Source organism: Triturus cristatus, chromosome 1_1, assembly GCF_964204655.1.
Source record: "Triturus cristatus chromosome 1_1, aTriCri1.1, whole genome shotgun sequence".
Classification (NCBI taxonomy): domain Eukaryota; kingdom Metazoa; phylum Chordata; class Amphibia; order Caudata; family Salamandridae; genus Triturus; species Triturus cristatus.
Genome location: NC_140579.1, coordinates 1075641664 through 1075664869, shown reverse-complemented (window position 1 = coordinate 1075664869; position 23206 = coordinate 1075641664).

Here is a 23206-nt window from a genome sequence, read left to right as displayed (position 1 = left end):
AGACAACAAGTAAGTCTCCCTGCGAGTGGCTCCTGCGCAGCGGGGGCCGCGAGGCGTTTTTGAAGTGTTCTGGATAAGAGGGCGGAGACACAGTGGAAGAGGCAGAACCTGTGAGTTGGAGGGCTGCTGGTCCTCGCAGTCCTTTGCGCTATCGCCCCAGTAGACAACAAGTAAGTCTCCCTGCGAGGGGCTCCCGCGCAGCGGGGGCCACGAGGCGTTTTTGAAGTGTTCTGTATAAGAGGGCGGAGACACTGTGGACGAGGCAGCAGCTGTGAGTTGGAGGGCTGCTGGTCCTCGCAGGCCTTTGCGCTATCGCCCCAGTAGACAACAAGTAAGTCTCCCTGCGAGTGGCTCCCGCGCAGCGGGGGCCACGAGGCATTTTTTAAGTGTTCTGGATAAGAGGGCGGAGACACTGTGGAAGAGGCAGCAGCTGTGAGTTGGAGGGCTGCTGGTCCTCGCAGTCCTTTGCGCTATCGCCCCAGTAGACAACAAGTAAGTCTCCCTGCGAGTGCGCAGCGGGGGCCGCGAGGCGTTTTTGAAGTGTTCTGGATAAGAGGGCGGAGACACTGTGGAAGAGGCAGCAGCTGTGAGTTGGAGGGCTGCTGGTCTTCGCAGTCCTTTGCGCTATCGCCCCAGTAGGCAACAAGTAAGTCTGCCTGCTAGTGGCTCCCGCGCAGCGGGGGCCGCGAGGCGTTTTTGAAGTGTTCTGGATAAGAGGGCGGAGACACAGTGGAAGAGGCAGCAGCTGTGAGTTGGAGGGCTGCTGGTCCTCGCAGTCCTTTGCGCAATCGCCCCAGTAGACAACAAGTAAGTCTCCCTGCGAGTGTGCTGCGGGGGCCGCGAGGCGATTTTGAAGTGTTCTGGATAAGAGGGCGGCGACACTGTGGAAGAGGCAGCAGCTTTGAGTTGGAGGGCTGCTGGTCCTCGCAGTCCTTTGCGCTATCGCCCCAGTAGACAACAAGTAAGTCTCCCTGCGAGTGCGCAGCGGGTGCTGCGAGGCGTTTTTGAAGTGTTCTGGATAAGAGGGCGGAGACACTATGGAAGAGGCAGCAGCTGTGAGTTGGAGGGCTCCTGGTCCCCGCAGTCCTTTGCGCTATCGCCCCAGTAGACAACAAGTAAGTCTCCCTGCGAGTGCGCAGCGGGGGCCGTGAGGCGTTTTTGAAGTGTTCTGGATAAGAGGGCGGAGACACTGTGGAAGAGGCAGCAGCTGTGAGTTGGAGGGCTGCTGGTCCTCGCAGTCCTTTGCGCTATCGCCCCAGTAGACAACAAGTAAGTCTCCCTGCGAGTGCGCAGCGGGTGCCGCGAGGCATTTTTGAAGTGTTCTGGATAAGAGGGCGGAGACACTATGGAAGAGGCAGCAGCTGTGAGTTGGAGGGCTCCTGGTCCTCGCAGTCCTTTGAGCTATCGCCGCAGTAGACAACAAGTAAGTCTCCCTGCGAGTGCGCAGCGGGGGCCGTGAGGCGTTTTTGAAGTGTTCTGGATAAGAGGGCGGAGACACTGTGGAAGAGGCAGCAGCTGTGAGTTGGAGGGCTGCTGGTCCTCGCAGTCCTTTGCGCTACCGCCCCAGTAGACAACAAGTAAGTCTCCCTGCGAGTGGCTCCTGCGCAGCGGGGGCCGCGAGGCGTTTTTGAAGTGTTCTGGATAAGAGGGCAGAGACACAGTGGAAGAGGCAGAACCTGTGAGTTGGAGGGCTGCTGGTCCTCGCAGTCCTTTGCGCTATCGCCCCAGTAGACAACAAGTAAGTCTCCCTGCGAGGGGCTCCCGCGCAGCGGGGGTCGCGAGGCGTTTTTGAAGTGTTCTGGATAAGAGGGCAGAGACACAGTGGAAGAGGCAGCAGCTGTGAGTTGGAGGGCTGCTGGTCCTCGCAGGCCTTTGCGCTATCGCCCCAGTAGACAACAAGTAAGTCTCCCTGTGAGTGGCTCCCGCGCAGCGGGGGCCACGAGGCATTTTTGAAGTGTTCTGGATAAGAGGGCGGAGACACTGTGGAAGAGGCAGCAGCTGTGAGTTGGAGGGCTGCTGGTCCTCGCAGTCCTTTGCGCTATCGCCCCAGTAGACAACAAGTAAGTCTCCCTGCGAGTGCGCAGCGGGGGCCGCGAGGCGTTTTTGAAGTGTTCTGGATAAGAGGGCGGAGACACTGTGGAAGAGGCAGCAGCTGTGAGTTGGAGGGCTGCTGGTCCTCGCAATCCTTTGCGCTATCGCCCCAGTTGGCAACAAGTAAGTCTGCCTGCTAGTGGCTCTCGCGCAGCGGGGGCCGCGAGGCGTTTTTGAAGTGTTCTGGATAAGAGGGCGGAGACACAGTGGAAGAGGCAGCAGCTGTGAGTTGGAGGGCTGCTGGTCTTCGCAGTCCTTTGCGCTATCGCCCCAGTAGACAACAAGTAAGTCTGCCTGCGAGTGGCTCCCACGCAGCGGGGGCCGCGAGGCGTTTTTGAAGTGTTCTGGATAAGAGGGCGGAGACACAGTGGAAGAGGCATCAGCTTTGAGTTGGAGGGCTGCTGGTCCTCGCAGTCCTTTGCGCTATCGCCCCAGTAGACAACAAGTAAGTCTCCCTGCGAGTGTGCAGCGGGGGCCGCGAGGCGTTTTTGAAGTGTTCTGGATAAGAGGGCGGAGACACTGTGGAAGAGGCAGCAGCTTTGAGTTGGAGGGCTGCTGGTCCTCGCAGTCCTTTGCGCTATCGCCCCAGTAGACAACAAGTAAGTCTCCCTGCGAGTGCGCAGCGGGTGCCGCGAGGCGTTTTTGAAGTGTTCTGGATAAGAGGGCGGAGACACTATGGAAGAGGCAGCAGCTGTGAGTTGGAGGGCTCCTGGTCCCCGCAGTCCTTTGCGCTATCGCCCCAGTAGACAACAAGTAAGTCTCCCTGCGAGTGCGCAGCGGGGGCCATGAGGCGTTTTTGAAGTGTTCTGGATAAGAGGGCGGAGACACTGTGGAAGAGGCAGCAGCTGTGAGTTGGAGGGCTGCTGGTGTTCGCAGTCCTTTGCACTATCGCCCCAGTAGACAACAAGTAAGTCTCCCTGCGAGTGGCTCCCACGCAGCGGGGGCCGCAAGGCATTTTTGAAGTGTTCTGGATAAGAGGGCGGAGACACAGTGGAAGTGGCAGAACCTGTGAGTTGGAGGGCTGCTGGTCCGCGCAGTCCTTTGCGTTATCGCCCCAGTAGACAACAAGTAAGTCTCCCTGCGAGTGGCTCCCGCGCAGCGGGGCCACGAGGCGTTTTTGAAGTGTTCTGGATAAGAGGGCGGAGACACTGTGGAAGAGGCAGCAGCTGTGAGTTGGAGGGCTGCTGGTCCTCGCAGTCCTTTGCGCTATCGCCCCAGTAGACAACAAGTAAGTCTCCCTGCGAGTGGCACCCGCGCAGTGGGGGTCGCGAGGCGTTTTTGAAGTGTTCTGGATAAGAGGGCAGAGACACAGTGGAAGAGGCAGCAGCTGTGAGTTGGAGGGCTGCTGGTCCTTGCAGGCCTTTGCGCTATCTCCCCAGTAGACAACAAGTAAGTCTCCCTGCGAGTGGCTCCCGCGCAGTGGGGGCCACGAGGCGTTTTTGAAGTGTTCTGGATAAGAGGGCGGAGACACTGTGGAAGAGGCAGCAGCTGTGAGTTGGAGGGCTGCTGGTCCTCGCAGTCCTTTGCGCTATTGCCCCAGTAGACAACAAGTAAGTCTCACTCCGATGCCTTTCTCTTTCATACATCTCTTCTTCCCATTCAGTCAAAGCCTCAAACTGGGTAGGTCTGGGTTTCGGTTCCAATCTCATCATTCTATCTCTCAAATTCTGTAGTACAGCTAAACTAAATGAACCATTTTCCCGGAAACGACAGTACTCCATCATCTTTGGTATATTTTACCCAATTTTCCAACCAAATGCATGTATGATAACCATATTTCGCCACCATAAAGGATGCAGGCGTTTTTGGTGGAGGAAGTAGCTGTCCTTCTCTAGTTACAATCGGCTTATCTTTCTTAAATAGGTCTTTGATTTTTCCAAACCATGACTTTTTCTCCTTTTCAGGTGGACCGTAATACATCTTGTTTTATTTTTCAAACTCTTAATCACTAAAGCTCCGCAATTCACCTTTTCACTGCTTCTCAGTTTTCTGACCAATCCTAGCGCAATCCAGAGTGTCTACGTCACTCTTGTAACTCTCCAATCCTAGCGCGTCTCACATTAGCGCATCAATCAGTGAAAGCTTTGTCTTTCCACGACTGACCAATCCCAGCGCGGTCTTTCTGTCGTCAGCCTTTCCCACTACTCCTACTCTTGCTGACCCCTCCATTACAAAATGTATCAGAAAACTTTTAAGCTTTTCTTTAATCAAAATCTGTTAGTAACAACATAAACACATCTCCATTGCCTGTTTCTCTAAACCAAAGAGATAGCTTTGTTCATTTACACAAGAATTCTGTCTTTCCAGTAGGCAGCGCTTACCTCTACCCTACCACAGAATTATTCGTTTCGCCGATTAAGTAGCACTTCCCTCTACCTTACCCTTAGAACAAGCAAAAGGCAAACCCATTTCTCTGGGGATAAAACACATGTGGAGACTACAATGCTCCAGAGAATTAAGGCCAGAGTTTCACAAGAAAACCTATTGCTATTCCACTCACACACATTCATACAGAGATTCCCCTAACATAACACAATTCCGTGTTATCACAATTCATGAAACAAGACAATGTTAATTCCATGTGACTTCTCTTGCCACATAAATCCACTCCCTACTTCCCGGAAGCTTCACAATTTCCAACTACACTTAACATAAACAATACCCAACATAAAGTGTTAAACATAAATGAATAATCACCAAACCAATACAATAGAAACCATCACCTCTGCTACCAAGAAATACTGATCCAGCATGAGAGACGAAATTTACATATTCTCCTTATGTTACAGATTCTTATTCACAAAGGTTCATTCATAAATTCATTGGTGGGGCCCATAACACCAACACACTTCACATCCACACAAACTCAACCGAATTTGTAAACAGGAGAAGGGCTGCTGGACATGTGGGTACCTTATTATCTATCAGGATACATTTTCTTACAACTTTATATATACATTCTATACACACTTTTCAGAATCCTGACTTAATCATCAAGGCACTCCACTGTTTGGTCGATGGACCAACTAGTTGGACTGGTTGATGGTGAATTAGAACCAGCTAATACACAATAAAAGTCTAGGTAACATTAATCTCTTCAGTGATTAATTTTAAGAACCACAAAACTCATTTCTTGTTATTTCAATGTTGTTTCAATGTTGTTTATCTAAATTATTAATCAATCCCTTTAAATATGCATTTATTTACTACAGTTCATAATTTGAAATTCTGATTTATTAAAGAGTATCAAGCATTTAGAAATTTCATTTAGGAAAAATGCAGTAAATCATTTACCAATGAACAGGCGACAATAGCTTCAGATCGAACAGGGAGTTATCCGCATTCTCAGGTAAAACTCCCCTAGACAGGCTATCTGACCCACACTAAGGGATCAAACCGTCAGGCAAATATACAGGATACGTTGCAACAACTCCGCAAAGTCCATATATCAATCCGCAGCATGGATTAACTCCACACCCAGACTGGCCACATAGAAATTAATACAAATTTAGAAAGTCGAAAATGTAAAAGAACAACCACCCAACAAGAACTCCCTTTTAAGAAATAACCCAAAGACTATCATGACCGCAACTCCAACTGCAACTCTCGAACTCCTCCTGAACCAACCCTCAATTCCATGCCCGTAATGACAGATGAGGGGTTATTATACCCTTTTTTGTGTCTTACTTCATACACAATATGGCAACTTTAGAGGCAGACCAAATGTTCTGATTGGACAGTTCGGGGTTATCAATAGTTCATTGCACTCTTCCCAGTGCAAACAGGTTCTGAATAGTGTCTTCCGATTCCCATGCGGGGACCAGCAAATGCATCTTTTCAAGGCAAAAGGGTCCTATTGACAGGTTCACTCTTTGTCACTTCCTTGGTTCCCATTTGCTCATCTTCTGGTTTGCGGTCAAATCCCAACACATCGACCTTGGCACGGAACACGATGTCAGGAGTTCATTTCACCTCGTGAACTCCAGAGCTATTTGGGCATGCGCAGAAGTCATCACACGCACATGGTGGCATCTGCTACAGAGAACGCCATCTTGAATACTGCGGCCTAGTAGGCCCGAATGTTAACTGAGCGAAAATAGACATAACAGCAATCAAAATATAGAAGTGAAGGTTCTAATGTTTAAGCCCATACTAATCCCACTACATATTAATATTTTCCTAGCTGCAGCAACATTTAAAGCGATAATACTTACCATACAATAACCTTAAGCCACAATACAATCACAAAGCAATATAAAACATGTATATTCAAGTTATGTTATGGGGCCAAATCGGACCATTAACTGAATGTTTGAAGCTGGTGCTTTTGGCCACATCAGTAAATGTAGCTAATTTGTCTAATACTTGAACCAGATACATGTCTAATCACTGGATTTATCAATTGTGTAAGCTTTAGTTTAGGCCTGAATCAATGAATTTACAAAAATTTTGAAGCTGATCTTTTGAGGCTAATTTTAATCTGCGCTTTTGTGGCACAAGCAATTAGTTAACAGAGTATTTGATGCTACTTTTTAGTTATAAATATGCATACATACGGAATGTGAGCTAAAATATTAAAGTATAATTATTCACACAATAATTTAAGCTGATATTTTCAGACTAAATTAATCTATTTACAAATTTGCTTTAGCAGGATCATTAAAGCTGATATTTTGGGAAATGTTATGTTCCTTATGAGACATAGACTAGTGACAAATTGACGTCAATTCATGAGTCCGATGAAGACAAAAGGAGCGTTTGCTGTGTGCCTTCCCTTGCCTCACTCATAACTACACAAGTGTTGCTATACAGCACTCATGTGCATATTGAAACAAATGTTGTGCCATTGCCTTAGTCCCTACGTGACTTACTGAATGTAACCACTTGTGTCAATATAGTTGTTTATCTGTTATTTATTTCTTTAATAATTGTGCTTTAAGGAGGTACTGAAAGCACCAAATGGATGCTACTGTTACATGATGCAATGATTACATGTCTCCTCCATTCTATGTAGAACTGGGGAGAGGATGTAGCCTTATGGCTAGAGTGGTCGACTTCCGACCTAGGGAACCCGGGTTCAAGTTTCGGCAACAATGCTACACATCCTGTGATTCTGGGCAAATCACTTAATCTCCCCGTGCCTAACTAAAATGAATATGTTCATCTTTAACTAAACTGGTGCTCATGAAAAGCACTCTGATACCTGATGCCTCGGGTCTAGTTTGCGCTATACAAAAAAAAATTTTTTAAAGTGGCAAGTGGGGAACAGAAGAAGAAGATTTCCACCTCTGGCGTGCTGACCACAAACTTTTTCAGGAAAGTTGTGCCTGCCGCAACAGCCTCCGGCGAGCAAGCTCAGAGCAGCACTTCTGCATCAACAGCACTACTCCCCCAACCTAAGCTCAGGACCATGTCTGTCAGTGAGGCAGCCAGCGCAATCATGTTGACGCCGAAGAGTAGTGATGTTGAATTGGATTTGTCCCTTTAGCAAAGTAGTACACAATCATTTCAGGAAAAACAGTAAAGTGGACAGCAGCCAGCAATGGTACATTTGTGTGATGTTGGAGCAGTAGGTTCATTGAGCTAAGGCTGCTTTGATGAAATAAGTAACATGGGTTTTTTCCTACAGGATGTTTCCCCACACGGCGGATGCCGTTTTACTCAACTTACACTGCTGACAACAGTCCATTTTTCCTCATTGGTAATATTCTTTCTCTTCCGTCAGGGTTTGACTACAGGCTCCTCGACCCTGGTTTAGACCATGATGCTATAGCATAGGGTTTCCTAAGTATGTGTAGGAGTAATTACTTCCTATATGTTAAATGTGTTTAGTGTGTTTTTCTTCACTAACCACAGAGTGTGGCGACAATTTTTTGACACTAAAAAGAGTGATCACTGGCTACATTTATTGTGCACCCACAGCATACAGGTGAATTATAGACATCGTTCAGGATGACCTTGTGATCTGCTGGCTCAGCTGACAGGTCTGTAATTTTTAATGTTTTTTTTTTTTACAGAGTTTTATATAGCGCAAACTTGACCCGGTATTGGGTATCAGAGCGCTTTACATAGCACCAGTTGTGTTACATGAGGACACATTAATTTTCGTTAGCCGCTGGGATATAAAGTGATTTGCCCAGAATCACAGGATTTTCAGCGTCATTGCGGAGACTCGAACCTGGTTCCCCAGATTCGAGTTCAACCGCCCTAGCCGTTAGGCCAACTCCTCTCGCCTTTTTCCTTTCTATTTCAGATACAGGATAATCCTTTATACCGTATGTATTTCGAGTGCATGCACATTTTGTATGTACAATTGTGTCCTTATTAAAGGACTTGTTAGGAGTGGTACTAACCGGGCTGGTTCCCGTTTAGTACTGAAGAAGAGCCAATAGGGGAACGTCTCGAAACATGTTGACCCTATATTACTGAGATAATTAGACTCATTGAGGTCTTTTTTTTTACCAGTAATCACCCCTGATTTTAACCTCGCCAATCAGGAGCAGGAATAAAATAGTGGCCCACTGGTTAGACATTCTTAACTTCACTTTTTCCACTCCCTTCTACCCTTGTTTGATATTCAACCAGTAAGTGCTCCTACATAATCGCCGAGTCGCAGTACGCCTCAATCTGTAGTGGATTGGAATGAACCCCAATGATGAAGCATGCCACCTAGGGGCAACCCTGGTGGGTGAGGGGTCTCTAGAAAAAAAGCATGTATTTTTTTCAAAAACGAATGCAGTGGATTCTTGCTGTATCCGAGTATCATTTCCCTTGTGCAGGTTTTCTTTTGAAGTATTCAAATTTTTGTGTGAGGTTGGAGCAGAACAGGAAGTTGAGCTTCCTTCCGAGCAAGAAGTTGAACCTCTTTTAATATCCTTGGCTCCCAGATCTCCAGCAAGGATAAGGAAGGGCACTACTGCACCATCTTTTCCAAGCACCACTTCTGATAATAATGATAGGGACATAGAATGGACCCGGACAAAGACCAGGAGACAAGGTAGACAAGGGAAAAGAAAAGTTCCAGAAGTCTTAGACTTATGGAAGGGCATGAAGAGGAGGATGACAATGACGAGGTAGTCATGGTGGAAGGTGACACAGAGGAATCTGACATTGCTATTTAACCACCTCCAATGGATGTGGCACAGGTAGCATCGCCACCAGCTCCCATATTTTCAAAAGCCTAAGCTGAGGCCTGCACCAACCCCTGCCTCAGGAGAAGCAGAGAGGCAATCAACAACATGCCCAACTACCTCCAGTTCTTCTTCAGGCATTGGCACAGTAAAAAAGTACTCCTCCCCAGTTTGGGAGTTTTTTACAGTTAGCAAGGAGGGGGAGCACATTGCGGTATGCACCATTTGCCACACAAATGTTCATCGAGGTAAGATAGGTACACATTATGGTACTGGAGGCCAGATGACCCACATGAAAAAACACCACACAATCAAGTGGGAGGAGCACCTTAAAAGAATTGCTGAACGTGGTGGTGGTGGGGAGAGCTGGGGAACATCAACTACAAGTCTAATCATGATGGAAGGTGATGATGAGGAGGAAGAAGAAGGTGACATCTTCATGCAAAGCAGCCCTGTCCCTAGCAGTGTGCCAGCAGGATTACCCACCTCAGAGACTTCACAATGGCACAAGAAGACTCAGAGTGAGATGGAGACACCACGGCATATAGTGACTGCCCCACCACCACGGCACACATTGAGTCTACCACTAGCATCTACTTCTCAAAAGACGCCTGTGTCAGTGCCCCAAGAAAAGAACAAAATCCAGGCTACTATTATGGGCATGTTTAGGCAGGAGGGGCCCTATGAGCGAAACCACCCAGTCGCACGTGTTTGTACAATGTGAAGCTGGCAAAAATGTTAGTACTGGATCTCCTCCATTTTTCTTTTGTGAAAGGAGTGGGATTCTTAGAATTTGTGGCAGCCATCTGGCAAAAATGGAAGGTACCAAGTAGGGCCTATTTTGCCAGAGGAGCTGTTCCAGCGCTGCATGACGATTGCTGCAGTTGGTTGGACAAGATTTGCAGCAAAGTGTTATTTATACCATCCACCTGACGACAGACATGAGGACCAGTTGTCAGGCAACTGATTACATGTGCATCACTGCACACTGGATCTCTCTTGCAGGGATAAAGCAAAATATATCTTCAAGTCTTGGCCTTGAAGACAGTTTTAAGAGCATTCAACGGCATGCAATGGTGGGCATGTTTAAAATGGAGAAATCACATACAGATGTAAACATCTTGAAGGAATTTAACAGCAAGGTGTATGAATGGCTGCGACACAGAGGTCTCAAAATTGGATTTGTTGCCATGGATAATGGCAGTAAGACAGTCAAGGCCATGTCAGACGGAGGCTATTTCAGGGTCCTGTGTTTGGCCCATTCCATCAACATGGTGGTGCAAGACTTCCTCAAAAAGGAAGACATAGTCAGCAACATACTGACTACCTGCAGAAGAATCTGCACTAATTTGAGCCATTTTTTTAAAGCCCGGAAGCAGCTGCGGATTATTCAGCACAATAACAGAACACCAGTTAAAGCCCTGATGCAGGAGGTGCCAACACGTTGGAACTCCATCTTTTATATATTGTAATGTCTGTTTGAGCAGTACAAACAGATCAATGATTATGTCATTCAAAGAGGAGGGGATGCAGTTGGAAAAGCTATGACCATGGCTGCGGACAAATGGGGCCTATTCAAATGCCTGACACAGATGCTACTAACTTTTGAGGTTTTTATACGGGAAGTTAGCAAGGAGAACATAATGATGGGCCAAACTATTCCGCTGCTGCATCTCCTACAAAACCAGGTAAATAAGGTGTCTCAAAGGTTTACCCCCTGCAGGTGTGAATGAAAACACAAAAGTGTGCGCCTTGGTTGAGAAATTAGTCCTTTGCTTGGCTTCTAATATAAGGCTGCAACATGACATCATCGAGCCCAAAGGGTACACCTGTGCTACACTACTTGATCCATGGCACAAAACAAATTTGCCCACTTTCATTCTTTTTTCTGAAGGGAATGTTTTAAAATACAAATGATGGATTGTAAAGCAAGCCAGAGACTTGGAAGAACAAGGGCTGGAACTTCGAGTCCCCCCCTGCAGTTCTGGGGTGCACCCTTCAATTCCGGAGAGGGCAGTCTTGTCTCACAGCAGCCAACAACAGCATCAACCAGAACACCGGCAACAACAGCAACAGAAGGACCGGACCCAACCTCTGCATTGCATTGGTTACAATTGGCAGGGCTCAAGTCCAGTGCAGAGGCGATGGCAAAACAGGTTGAGCAAGTTGCAGCACCAATGACCATCCACAGGATGTTCCAGGAGTATCTGGATGATCCAAAAGAGGTCTATGTGAATCAAAATCCATTGATATATTGGCAAGGGCAATTGCGCCAATGGCCGGAACTCATCAGGCTGAAAAAAAAGTATTTGGCTTGCCCTGTTGCCAGTGTTTCTGTTGAACGTATGTTCAGTGCAGCCAGTGTGGTTGTCACAGTAAGAGGACCAGATTGACTATGCTCAAAATGAACCAACATTTTATACCACACAATTACACCCGTTCCTGAAACTGTAGCACAGGAGGACGAGGGTGATTGGTCCGAAATTGAATCAAATGAGTTAGCTGACCAACTTCTGGGTGAATTACCTGAGTTTGAGAACAAACTACTTCCCAACCTAAGTAGGCCAGTGCCCCCATAGAACTATTAAAATTAGCTCAAGGGTCATTATTATTTTTGTGTCAGATTTATGCTGCCCCGCCTTTTTATTAGTCACATATATATTGCTGGTTTGCAGTTGGACCAGTAATGCCTTCATGACATTGGGGACAATGCCTGCCCCCCTCGCATGCCTGTTGCCTATGCCTATCTCTTTTAGAATCACTTAGCAGTAGAAGAGCTGCCCCATATAATTATTTATTATCTACAAGACTGCTTGCCAATACCAAATTCCAATCTGTTGCCTTCATCAAAGATGATTGAACACCTAATACCTAAACTACCCATGATTGGTGTCAGGAATCAAGGGCCTCTGCGCCTTTCCACTGCGAAGTAAGGGAGGAAGACTACATATCCCATGGAGCCATCTGCTGGAGGCTCATGGGTTATAAACAGAGGTCGCACAAGGATTTCCGTGCGCAATTGTATTGTCAGAGTTGAAGGGTGATTTCCGGTCGCTTGGTGGAAGGGAGGGCTCCTCGACGCTGAGGCGGTCTTGTGGATGAGAGCGTTCCTCAGCACCTTCATGTCTTTTTTCTTCCTGAGGTAAGGAAGAAGAGAAGCAGAAGAGGAGCGGTTCGCTCTTTAAAACCATTCAAGGTTTCATTTCTCTAGAAACTTCGGAGCCCCAGTGTGGGGGGTTCTTTGTGCCAGAATGAGACAGCCTTGGAGGGCTGTTCGCTGCGGATAATATTTACTTTTGCCACTTTGTTTCATGCGCGGTGTTGCAGAAACGGAAGCAGTCTTTTATCATAGTGAAGAGCAGGCTATTCTTTTTCCACACACTGCAGTGCTCCCTAAAGAGAGAGGAGGGCCATAAATATCCACTTTAGACTTGAGTTGAATTCACAAACTAATTCCTGGATTGGGGACAATTTATTTCTTTTCAGCACATCTCTTGGTTTTTTATTTCCTTTGGATACAAACCCCCATTTGCATATATCATTTGTTATCTTTTGATCTGAACTCACATGGGGGTTTTCTATCCCTTATGTTGGATTAGCGTTTATTATGAGCGTGAGGACTAGGAAGAAATACGAAACTCTGAATGTTTACTAGGATTACTCCTTGTTCCCAAGAAGTTTCCTTACAAGACTTTGGTAGCCCATTTGTGTTCTACATGTCGATGTTCTGTTATATGTTGTGTGAGGTATGTATGAATGTGGATTAGTCTTGTTACTATCTTTATTGGTGTTGTGAATGTGAGCAGGAACGATGAGTGTAAATCTTTCTGTTTTTGTGCTTAGAGGTTTCAGCAGGCAATCAGGTGTTTAATATCTTGATGTGTGTGGTGGAATACTAGGAAGCAGGGTCTGACTGGTTACCTAAGGTATATACAGATGTACAAGAGAGACTTACCTGAGAGTAGTATTTGTGCTCGGAGTTAATGTGTGTTTCTTTGTTCCTGCAGATGTCAAACTCCCTGCTGTTCCCCTTCCCAATACCCTTTCCCTTGCCTGCTCTCCCTTTGCTCTGTATTTGATTATTCTCAGAGTCGGGGCTAACAGGAGGTGGACCCCTTTGTGCATCATTCCAATTCGGAAGAGATTTGGTTTGGGGATCCGACAGATCCGACAATTGGATTAGAAAAGGTAACCTCAACTATTGCAACGGTGAGTGATGATTTAAGTTGATTGATGATTCATTTGGTGGCAGGCAGTGATGGAGGGTGTTGAACTGTATTGTGGGAACTTTCATGAGATGACAGATTTGCAATATTTGAGGCCTGAGGGATTTCCCCTGATTAGCCTTCACAAACTTACTTAGCATAAATAAATTTACCTGTATGGTCCTCCCCTATGATCCTTCAGTTTTTTTTATCATCTAGGATGGCTGCCCCAGACATTTTTTTTTTTTACAAGACTGCCAAATTTCAATCTTTTGCTTGCATTAAAGGGGAGAAAGTGTACCTACCTCCATTGTCGGAGTCGAACAGGTAACCGTTGCACCAATAAGTGATCAGATTATCGAGTGTCTGTGAGTGATGATTGATGTAGAGGCTGAAAGTAAGGGAGGGCGTGTTGAACTGTAATATGGGAAATTTCTTGAGATGATTATTGATTTGCATTGTTTGGGGCTTGAGTGATTGGTGCTCATTTTTTCCGCCGTGGGTGATCATTTCTCTCACACTTAGCCAGATTTACTTGCAGGATGTTCTCTTTTATTCTGGTTCCTCAGAGACCAGGACAGTCACATTAGTTAACAAACAAGAACCTATGCAAAATACTGCAATTCTGTTTCTCTACTTGTTCTTCAATAGCAGTGCACTCCATGTCCATATTGCTAGGGTCATCATGATTCATGATGATGACTGGTCTGGACCATTTTTACTTGGAGTCCTGAGGAGGATCATGGAAGGACTCAGGGAGGGAGCTGCAGGACTACCTCATCAAAAGCTTGAAGCAAGAAGGTATTGAATATCCACTTCAGTTCAAAGGTAAACAAAAAGTCTGAGGCCTAGTATTCAGCTTTGTGGAATAGAGAGAGGTGCGTTTGTGAAATGGTGTGTGTGTGTGTGTGTGTGTGTGTGTGTGTGTGTGTGTGTGTGTGTGTGTGTGTGTGTGTGTGTGTGTGTGTGTGTGTGTGTGTGTGTGTGTGTGTGTGTGTGTGTGTGTGTGTGTGTGTGTGTGTGTGTGTGTGTGTGTGTGTGTGTGTGTGTGTGTGTGTTGGACTTGTAGCAAAAGTGAAACTCCCCTTTTGTTTTTTTTGCTCAGCCTCTGAGTCTTCTTGATACACTCCTAATGAAACTTACCTTCCTTCTGTCCCTCTTATTGACTCTAAAATACAGTTTTTCTTTTACAATTCACAGGCCTTCTTCTAGTTTCCTTCACAAACGAAAGGTGAAATCTAGCTGAACTCAAACACACTTCTGCTTACCTACCAGACTAGTGCAGTCAGGCCCCAAAGAGTGGACATTCCTGCGGAGAATGTAGATGCACCATCCAATTTTGCAATACAGTATAATTTTTATTTTAACAATCATATTAACTAAGAGAAGTGGGTGGGTTAACTCCCCAACCTAGAAGACAGAGCATTTAGATATCTGATAACTTGGGTCTTGGGGGCAGAAGGACTGTTTGCAATGCATTTATCTGTACTCTGTCATACTCATTCCTTTATTTCCTTCTAAAAACAGATTGATGGTGAAAGATGGCTGCTGCTTCTTGCCCAGATGAATGTTGTCCTTGTGTTGCATTGTTTGTCTTTGTCAAACCTTTCCCCAAATCCCCTTGCCCATCCATTCATAAAACCCCTAAACCTCTTCCCCAAAGCTATGTGATTTATTGAGGTGTGGCTTAAATTACACCATCAATGTATCACTCACTTGGTGGGGTGGATGTGGTAAAAGCAACACCAACTGACTGTAGAATCTTCTAAGCAGTAGCCGACACCAGCCCATTACCAACCCGTGCATTAAAAATGATCCAAATTTTAGATAGAGAATGAAGAAGATCAGTCGTCAGCATCATCATTCAGGCCTTGTGTTGCCTAACCGTAAATGCCTAGCCTAAGCTTGTCCACTCCTGACTTTGATTCCATTTTTTATAACTTGAGGATTTCACAAATAATACTGCTAGCTCCACATTAGCCAACACTTACTAGTATTGCTATTTATTCATTTTTTAGCACAATCAGGCATTCTCATTGTGTCATCATCACAGAGTGCTCAGGTGGTGTCAATTCTTTGTAAATCTTTGATAAATATATAACCCAATAGCTCAGTCTGTCTACTTCCATTTAGTTGCCTACGATGGATAATGAATCAATCATTCAGATCAATCCTACAGTTGGAGCTCACCTGGGTGGAACTGGAAGTGGGACATCGCTCGTGAAGTTGTGATGCCTCTCCTTTTTTTTTTACTTAGTAAGAAAGTAATTAACTGCTACTGTTTTTTATCTAGATAGTTGTACACAATATAGGTCACCATGGTAGCATTCCCCATAATGGTCCAGATAGTTAGAGAAGTATAAGTCTAGACTCTATAACTAAGTGCTACGCTCTCTCTTAAATTACAAGCACATAAACAGGCTGTGTAAAACTACTTGAACGCAGCAGTGCAAAGTAAAAGTAAAATAAACTACTTCAGGCATAAATTTCGATCGAACATTTTTTTTCTCCTTTATTTATTTACAAAGAACCACACCCCCTTAACACAAACAACATGCCCACCCCTCTCTCCCCAAACAAAACTGACCAAAACCCCAAAACTCAAAATGTCCAAGAAAAAGTCTCTCCAGTCCCTTCCCTACCCAGCCCCAACAAGCAACAAATCCCTCCCACCAAAACAACAAATTTTAAAAAGGGCTAGAAGAATTCATTTTGCATGTCGGTCCAGAGCTGTTCCATGCTCTGCTCCATTCTGGTGAGCCGACCCTCTGTGGTGTCTAGCTGCTTCAGGATGTGGTGCAGCAATGGCCTGTTGTCAGTGTGGTGGGGTGGCAGCAGTTGCTGGCTGCAGCGCTGGCAAGGGGATGGCCAGGAGGCTGGAAGCTGAGGGGGACCGGTTGCACTGGGGCCCGGCTGTTGTGCATTCATTTCCTCCTCCTCCTCTTCTAGGACCACCAGCCACCAGTATTCCAGCTGGATACACAGCAGCCTCTGCCGCCACAAATGAGCCGCTATCTCCTGCCTGTTGGGTGATCCAGCTGGACCAGCAGGAGCAGCTATATTGAGAAAAACAAAAAAGACAAATTGTAAATAAGGCTCTGGGCAAACAATTGTTTTAAATTACTGGGCGGCACAGAAGCAGTACATTGTTGGTCCCTTACGGCCATTGGAAATTATTTGATGTGATTATGATGAGGAGCGTCACAAGGCAAACTTTATGTTTTATCCACACATGTTGCCAAACATAAAAAAGTACTGACTGTGTGGCAGAAAAGTATAACAGGCAGAGAATAACATCACAGGATTTTTAAAAAAAACAGTGATTTGATTATTTTTTTTCTAAAGGCTTTTCAAGTAACTATAAACCGAGTCAGACATGTTGTGTTGAAAAATTAAAGGACTTCTCATTAACGAGTATTGCACTATCTAGAGTACAAGTTGTGTGTGGTGGTAAAATAATGAAACCATGCTCATTGCTAGCCAGTGTCTCGGCTAGGTTGCTACTGTCTGCAGCTATAGTTGACAATTATCTATTTTTAATTCCAATGGCCCTGCTCTTCGCCAAATGCATTTCTCTTTCTACCCTGTCTCCAAGGAGGCAGATGAATAATATAATGTACTGCACTACAGGTAAAGGAAAGGCTATATAGATGTTATTTGGCACATTCATCACTGTGTATCCCATACGCCAAAATTGACATCAAATCATGCACTTGCTTCCACTTTACTCTGTGGCCTCGCCCGCCACCATGTATTGCCAACAAATGAAATTGCTGGGAAGTAAGCAAGGAAAGGAAACTTGATTTTCTCTACTGCAGGGGGTAGGGTAGAGGGATTAGATAGGTAGGGTAGAGCTTTTTAATATATAATAGAGGGGCCACTACACTGATCATCGATTCATCGTCTTTGGCTTATTCAGTTACGGTACAATTCGAAAGGGAAAAATCTGAACAAGTGTACATTAAATCTGTTATGGGAAACCATTAAATATATTCTGAAATCCCTTCACATGGGTATCACACTAAATGTGGCACATGCCAGGAATGGATTTTCCAATTTGGTAGGCTGGGACCGAAGAACTTAGAAAAAAATAAAATACTAAGAGGTGACTGAGTGGGTGAAGGGACAACATACCTTGTGTGTTCAGTTTGCAATGCATTGAAAACATTGTAAACACCGCATTAACTGAAGCAGATGCACATTACACAGCCAACACTGCAGTCACTAATTGATTGGTTCATACTGCACTTCAGTCATAGTCAGCAAAAATGCCATGGGCGGGGAGGGGGGGATGATGAATGATGGGTAGGATAGATCTGGCTCACTTAACTAATACAGCGAGTCAAGGAAGGAGAAAAAAGAATACAAATAAATAACCCCCACTTGGAACCATAGCTTTGAATGATATTGATAACCCTACATAAACCAAGTAAGCAAAGTAGGTGAGCAGCATGCTCCTCATGAGAAGAAGAGCTGCCATACGTGTTCATCCAACCAATCCACATATTCATTCATCCTTTCATTCTGATTCACACATAGCCACCATGATTAAGCTTTACGTTCTCCCATCCAGTCTTTCACCAAAATTTCCAATCCATTATCCACCCATTCAACAGCAACATTTTCTTCAAACCCTCCTTTCGCCCATCCATCCCTTTACCCGTCCATGTACCCTTTCACCCACCCACCCTTTCAATCATATACCATTTCCTTTCTTTTAAGTTACCTTCCATTCTTTCATGTGTCCCTCAAGCCATCAAAGCTCATTATGTGAGATTTTGCTGAGTTGCAGATAGAAGAGGCCATAATAATAACTCAACCACTGATGTGGCTGACAAAACTGGGGGGGGGCACTTCACGGTAATTTTTGATGACGACGAGCGACAACATGGCAATAGCTAGTGAGCATAGTAATTGAAATAAATTATCTGACTTACCAGTGCCCGTCCCTGCTGCTGCTTCTCCCCCTCCAACTGACCCGTCTCCTCCTGCAGTGGCACTGGAGCCGGCATCACCGATGTTCTGTGTGGTTAGAATAAAGCTTTACACATAATTTAGATGTCAGATACACAACCCCAAATACAACTGCAATGCAACACTACAGCTCAGTTAGCACGTCAGTATCTTCCAAATATCACACTGGGCATTTGATTGGTTGGTTCACAAAGTTAGACAAGCGAGGCGTGGAATAATGGTCAATGAAAGACATATGGTGCAGGTTGGCAAATGTAATAGGAGTGGGACCACGTACATTTTTTCCGGCCTTGCTGCACTATCATGGGAAACTGCTGGTATACTGTAACTATATAAATGAATGAGTCTGCAGCACACTAGATTGGGAGGGGTGGTCCATGATGACCATGGCCACTTTCTCGTGAACCGAACTGTGTTAGAGCTAGGCATAAGCAGGAAAACGAAAGCCATCTCAACAAACATTCATAGAGATTTTTATTTAGAATACAAGCTTACTTGGCCCTACTATCTGAATCTTCATGATAGACAGCACCAATATTCCAATACCCCAAGATTCTACCCTTAGAAGTCCACAACAATTATAAAAGGACTTACTGGGATCAGGAGGGTCCTCAACAGTGGCGCTGGTGGTCGAGGCCAGCTAACCAGCTTCTCCCGAACCATCAGAAACTTATCTTTTCTAGCACTTGGGTGCTGCTGATGAAAGAAATTAAATAGATAAATAAAAATAGATTAGTGAATCAGTTAACAATCTCCAAAAAATGTTTTATGAAAAGCAAATGCAGTCTCATACTTAGCTAAAACAGATCACCTATAGTACTACTAGTTTCAACTCAAGTCTATTGACTGTCATTAAATCCATATTCCAAATTTCCTTAACAAAAACTACATTTGGAACTAATGTATTACTGTGAATGATCTTTGATTCTATTCCCATTTCTCAACACCCTTGACGGACCAACTCAGTCCCTTTTTTGCAATGCATAGTTGCATACTTCACATCCCTGTGAATTCCATTAAATAACCTGGAACTGTACGAGCTACATAAACAAAGTCACAGGGAGAATGCGCTACTCACTGATAAACTAAAGTGACAGGAGAACAGTCTGAAAAGGCTTCCTAATTAATCAGCCAAAACGAGCACCTGATGAGTGAGTTTGGGTAGCGCTGAGCACCTGCCTGGCAGAAACTAGAAATTGGATCACACAATAATATACCAGCGTAAACTAAACATAACTTACTTCTGAGTGTGAGCAGCATGCTATTCAGAATTTTTTTGTAGCATTGTAGAACACAAACACAACAAATAATTAATACTCACCGAGTCCCGGAATCTTGAAGTCTATCAAGTCATACAGGTCCAGAATGTCTGCCCAGCACTGCATCAGCTGCTGGGCAGTGGCCAAACCTGGCTGGTGCGCCGCATGTATTGGCACACCATTCCCAGTGCCACGGATTCTCACACTGGGGGTAGTCGCTACCAGGCCTGCCGCCTGCTGCCAGCATAGATGGGAGGTGGCGCTGCACAAAACAACTAGGGCTGCCACCTCCTCTTCTCCATAGATCACCCGGGGATGCGCACCTGGGCGGTGGCGCCGCCCGCAAGGATGTCATCCCTCTGCCATGGTGCAGGGTGGGGTAGAAATAAAAAGGAAAAGGAACGGAAAGTAAAGAAAAAGAAAGAAGAAAAGAAGGGGAAATAAAGAAAAAAGTCACAAAAACATGAAAATATTGAGATAAAAATGTTAGATACACAAAGACATACACTATTATAAAAAATTGAAATTAGGGGTAGAAAAGCAATAAAGGAGGAGGATTAGAAAGATTAAGGACAGATAAAATTTAGGGCCAGCACCATAACAGAGAGCAGGAAAAAAAGATAGCCGTGCCCATGCGGACTGTGTGGGGCTGTTCACAAGAGATTTAGAATGCAAGAACACACTTCAGAACCGCGTAGTGCCATTCACGTGTGATTTTGGAGCATGCGGACGCATGCTGTATTCCCAACGAAAGGCGAACAGGCGTGCCAGCAACCTCCACCCACAAGCAGAACTCCAAGCAGCGTGGCAGAGGTTTTTTTTTTTTACTTTGGCGGTATTCCACGTAGTAGGACTCCGCGAACTCCGCTCACCCCTTCTAATCACCTTCCCAGTCACAAAAGCTATTTTCAGGAATAGGGAATTATTTGCCCCCGATATGTTTTCCTGAAAAAGAGTCTCAAGAGTCAGACAGATAGGCTGGCTATCAAAGAGTGAATGGGGAAGTGATGAATGGCTCACCCTGTGGGTACTGTGCCCCTTTTCCGTGGTCATAGGTTGAAATACAATGATTCATTTGGGTCAATCTGGACTCATTTGATGTGCGCAATAGTATTTGTCAGTTAAATTAATTGCCAGTACTACAAATAATGTAATGCACTAATACTGCCCAGCCACCACATGTTGTGCAAAAAACAGAAAAAGTATTTACTTCATATGTATGCAACATCTAAAATAATATAACGTGTGCTGTTCAGTGATCACACAGTAAAACAAGCATTTGCAATGTAATAGGTCTTGTATTAGTTAAATGTAGAGCTATTGGCTTTGCAAATGGAAAAGAAATGCTGAGTCCGCCTGCCTTTGTTTTTTTATTAATTGACATTTGTAGCACTGGCGGCATGCTGCACTTTAACTTTAGATGTTTAAAGCTAAAGCACGGCGTGCCGCTATTGCCACAAAAGTAAAAAAATAGAAAAAAGTTATGCGGCCGCTGTATTTCTTTCTATTTATTTACTATTGTAGCAATCGCGGCACGCCACGCTTTAGCTTACTATGTTTAAAAGTACAGCACGGCGTACCACCATTGCTATAAAAGTAAATAAATGGAAAAGAAATGCGGCGTCTGGCCGCCTTTGTTTATTTATTTATTGACTTTTGTAGCAAGTGCGGCACGCCAGGCTTTAGCTTTAGATGTTTTTTGGTAAAGCGCTGGGTGCTGACATTGACACAAAAGCACGGTGTGCCGCTTTTGCTACAAAGGTCAATAAATAGAAAAAAAGTTTTGTGGGCGCCGTATTTCTTTCCATTTATTTACTTTTGTAGCAATGCGGCACGCCACGCTTAGCTTAACCCCTTCCATGCTGCGCGAATTCCGCCGCTGTGCTGACGGTTTCTTGCGCGGGCGTGGTCATGACGGAACGGTTCCGTCATGAGCACAGCTCAACCGTGGCTCATGACGGAACCGTTCCGTCATGAGCACCGAAGGGGTTAATATGTTTAAAAGTAAGCCACCATTGCGATAAAAGTAAATAAATGGAAAAGAAACGCGTCATCCTTCCGCCTTTGTTTTTTTATTTATTAATGTTCTTAGCAATGACTAAACGCCGCGCTCTCTCTTTAGATGTTTAATGTGCCAACATTGCCACAAAAATCAATAAATTAAAAAAAAAAACGTATGCCTGCCACGCTGGGAATTAAAATTGTTACTTAGCATGCTAATGCAACAGAAACCTTTGAAAAACACACCTAAAATTACAGGAAACAATTACAAGAACAATATGTCAGGGAAGTGTGGTTCGGGCTGTGTGTAGCTGTTATGCCTGCAGCGACAGTCATGCCGAAGAAGTCATCAAGAAAAGAGTGCTCACAAAGTGTAAATAAAAAAAACATGCAGAGTAACAACTCATGTAATAGGAGCAGACCTTATGGGAGGTTACAAGAGTAGAAAAGGAGAGACTAAGGGTGGACTAGTAAGTAAGCAAAGTAACCAAACACAATGAAGCATTTACAAACGACAGTCACAAGAGCCAATTGAAAACATGGGCTGGCAATGGGCAGAGTTTCAAGCCCATATCCTAAACACAGCATGTCTCAAAGAGACAGCACAAGCACTGCCTAGGCGAGACCTAAAAATGACAAGTGAAAAGTGTATTTACAAGAAAATCCAACGGACAGAAATAATCCCAAGGGGAAAAAGTGTCCAATATTTCACAGTACCCAATCATATTTAATACCTGGAGGGATCCTCTAGTCTAACTGTAAATGTGTCGATGATGTTTCCATCTTTTCCATGGCACATTAGGTGTCTAATGCCGGAAACCTCAAATTCAGTATTCATAATATTGGTAACCAGTGTAAGGTTCACTGGCAGACAGTCTATCTTTTCTTCTTGACAAGGCAGGAGTCTAGTTTCCTTATTTTTCACTAATGGAATTGTGCTTGTGCGCTATGTAAGTGTCAAATGACAACATTAAGAATAACAATAATAAAAGCTGGGATGCCTTATAGTAATACATTATACAGCATGATTTTTTATCGATTGTTGTGTGTGGGATAGGTGCCAATGTTGGTTGGAAATTGTAATAGGTTAGTGGCTCCAGCTATGTTGCTACATTTAAAGTTTGCATCTTTTCTGGGTTTTGTTTAGGGCGATTCCTTCTCTTTTATAGGTTGGACATGTGTAGACATTAAACTGAGTGATGTGAGTCATCAGGGGAAGGGCTGTTGACTTGCTGGTTATTTGCATGTTGTCTGCATAGTTGGACGTTGTTAGGTCAAATACATTATTAGGTCAGATTGCTGGAGAAATGCAATTGCTGTGTTAGTGAGAGGAGGGGATTTGATGGAGAGTTAAGTTAGGTGACCGTGGTCTGGACCAAGGTCACCTAACTGGCATCTGAATTGTCAAGTGCCTAATGTGTGATATATGATCTCTCATAAATTAAAGATGTGGGATCTTGAAATCCAAGATCCCCACATCTGAAAAATAGGGTATATTGGTTTGACTGTTTTAAAGGTTGCTGCCAAGACTAAGAGGATGAGGAAA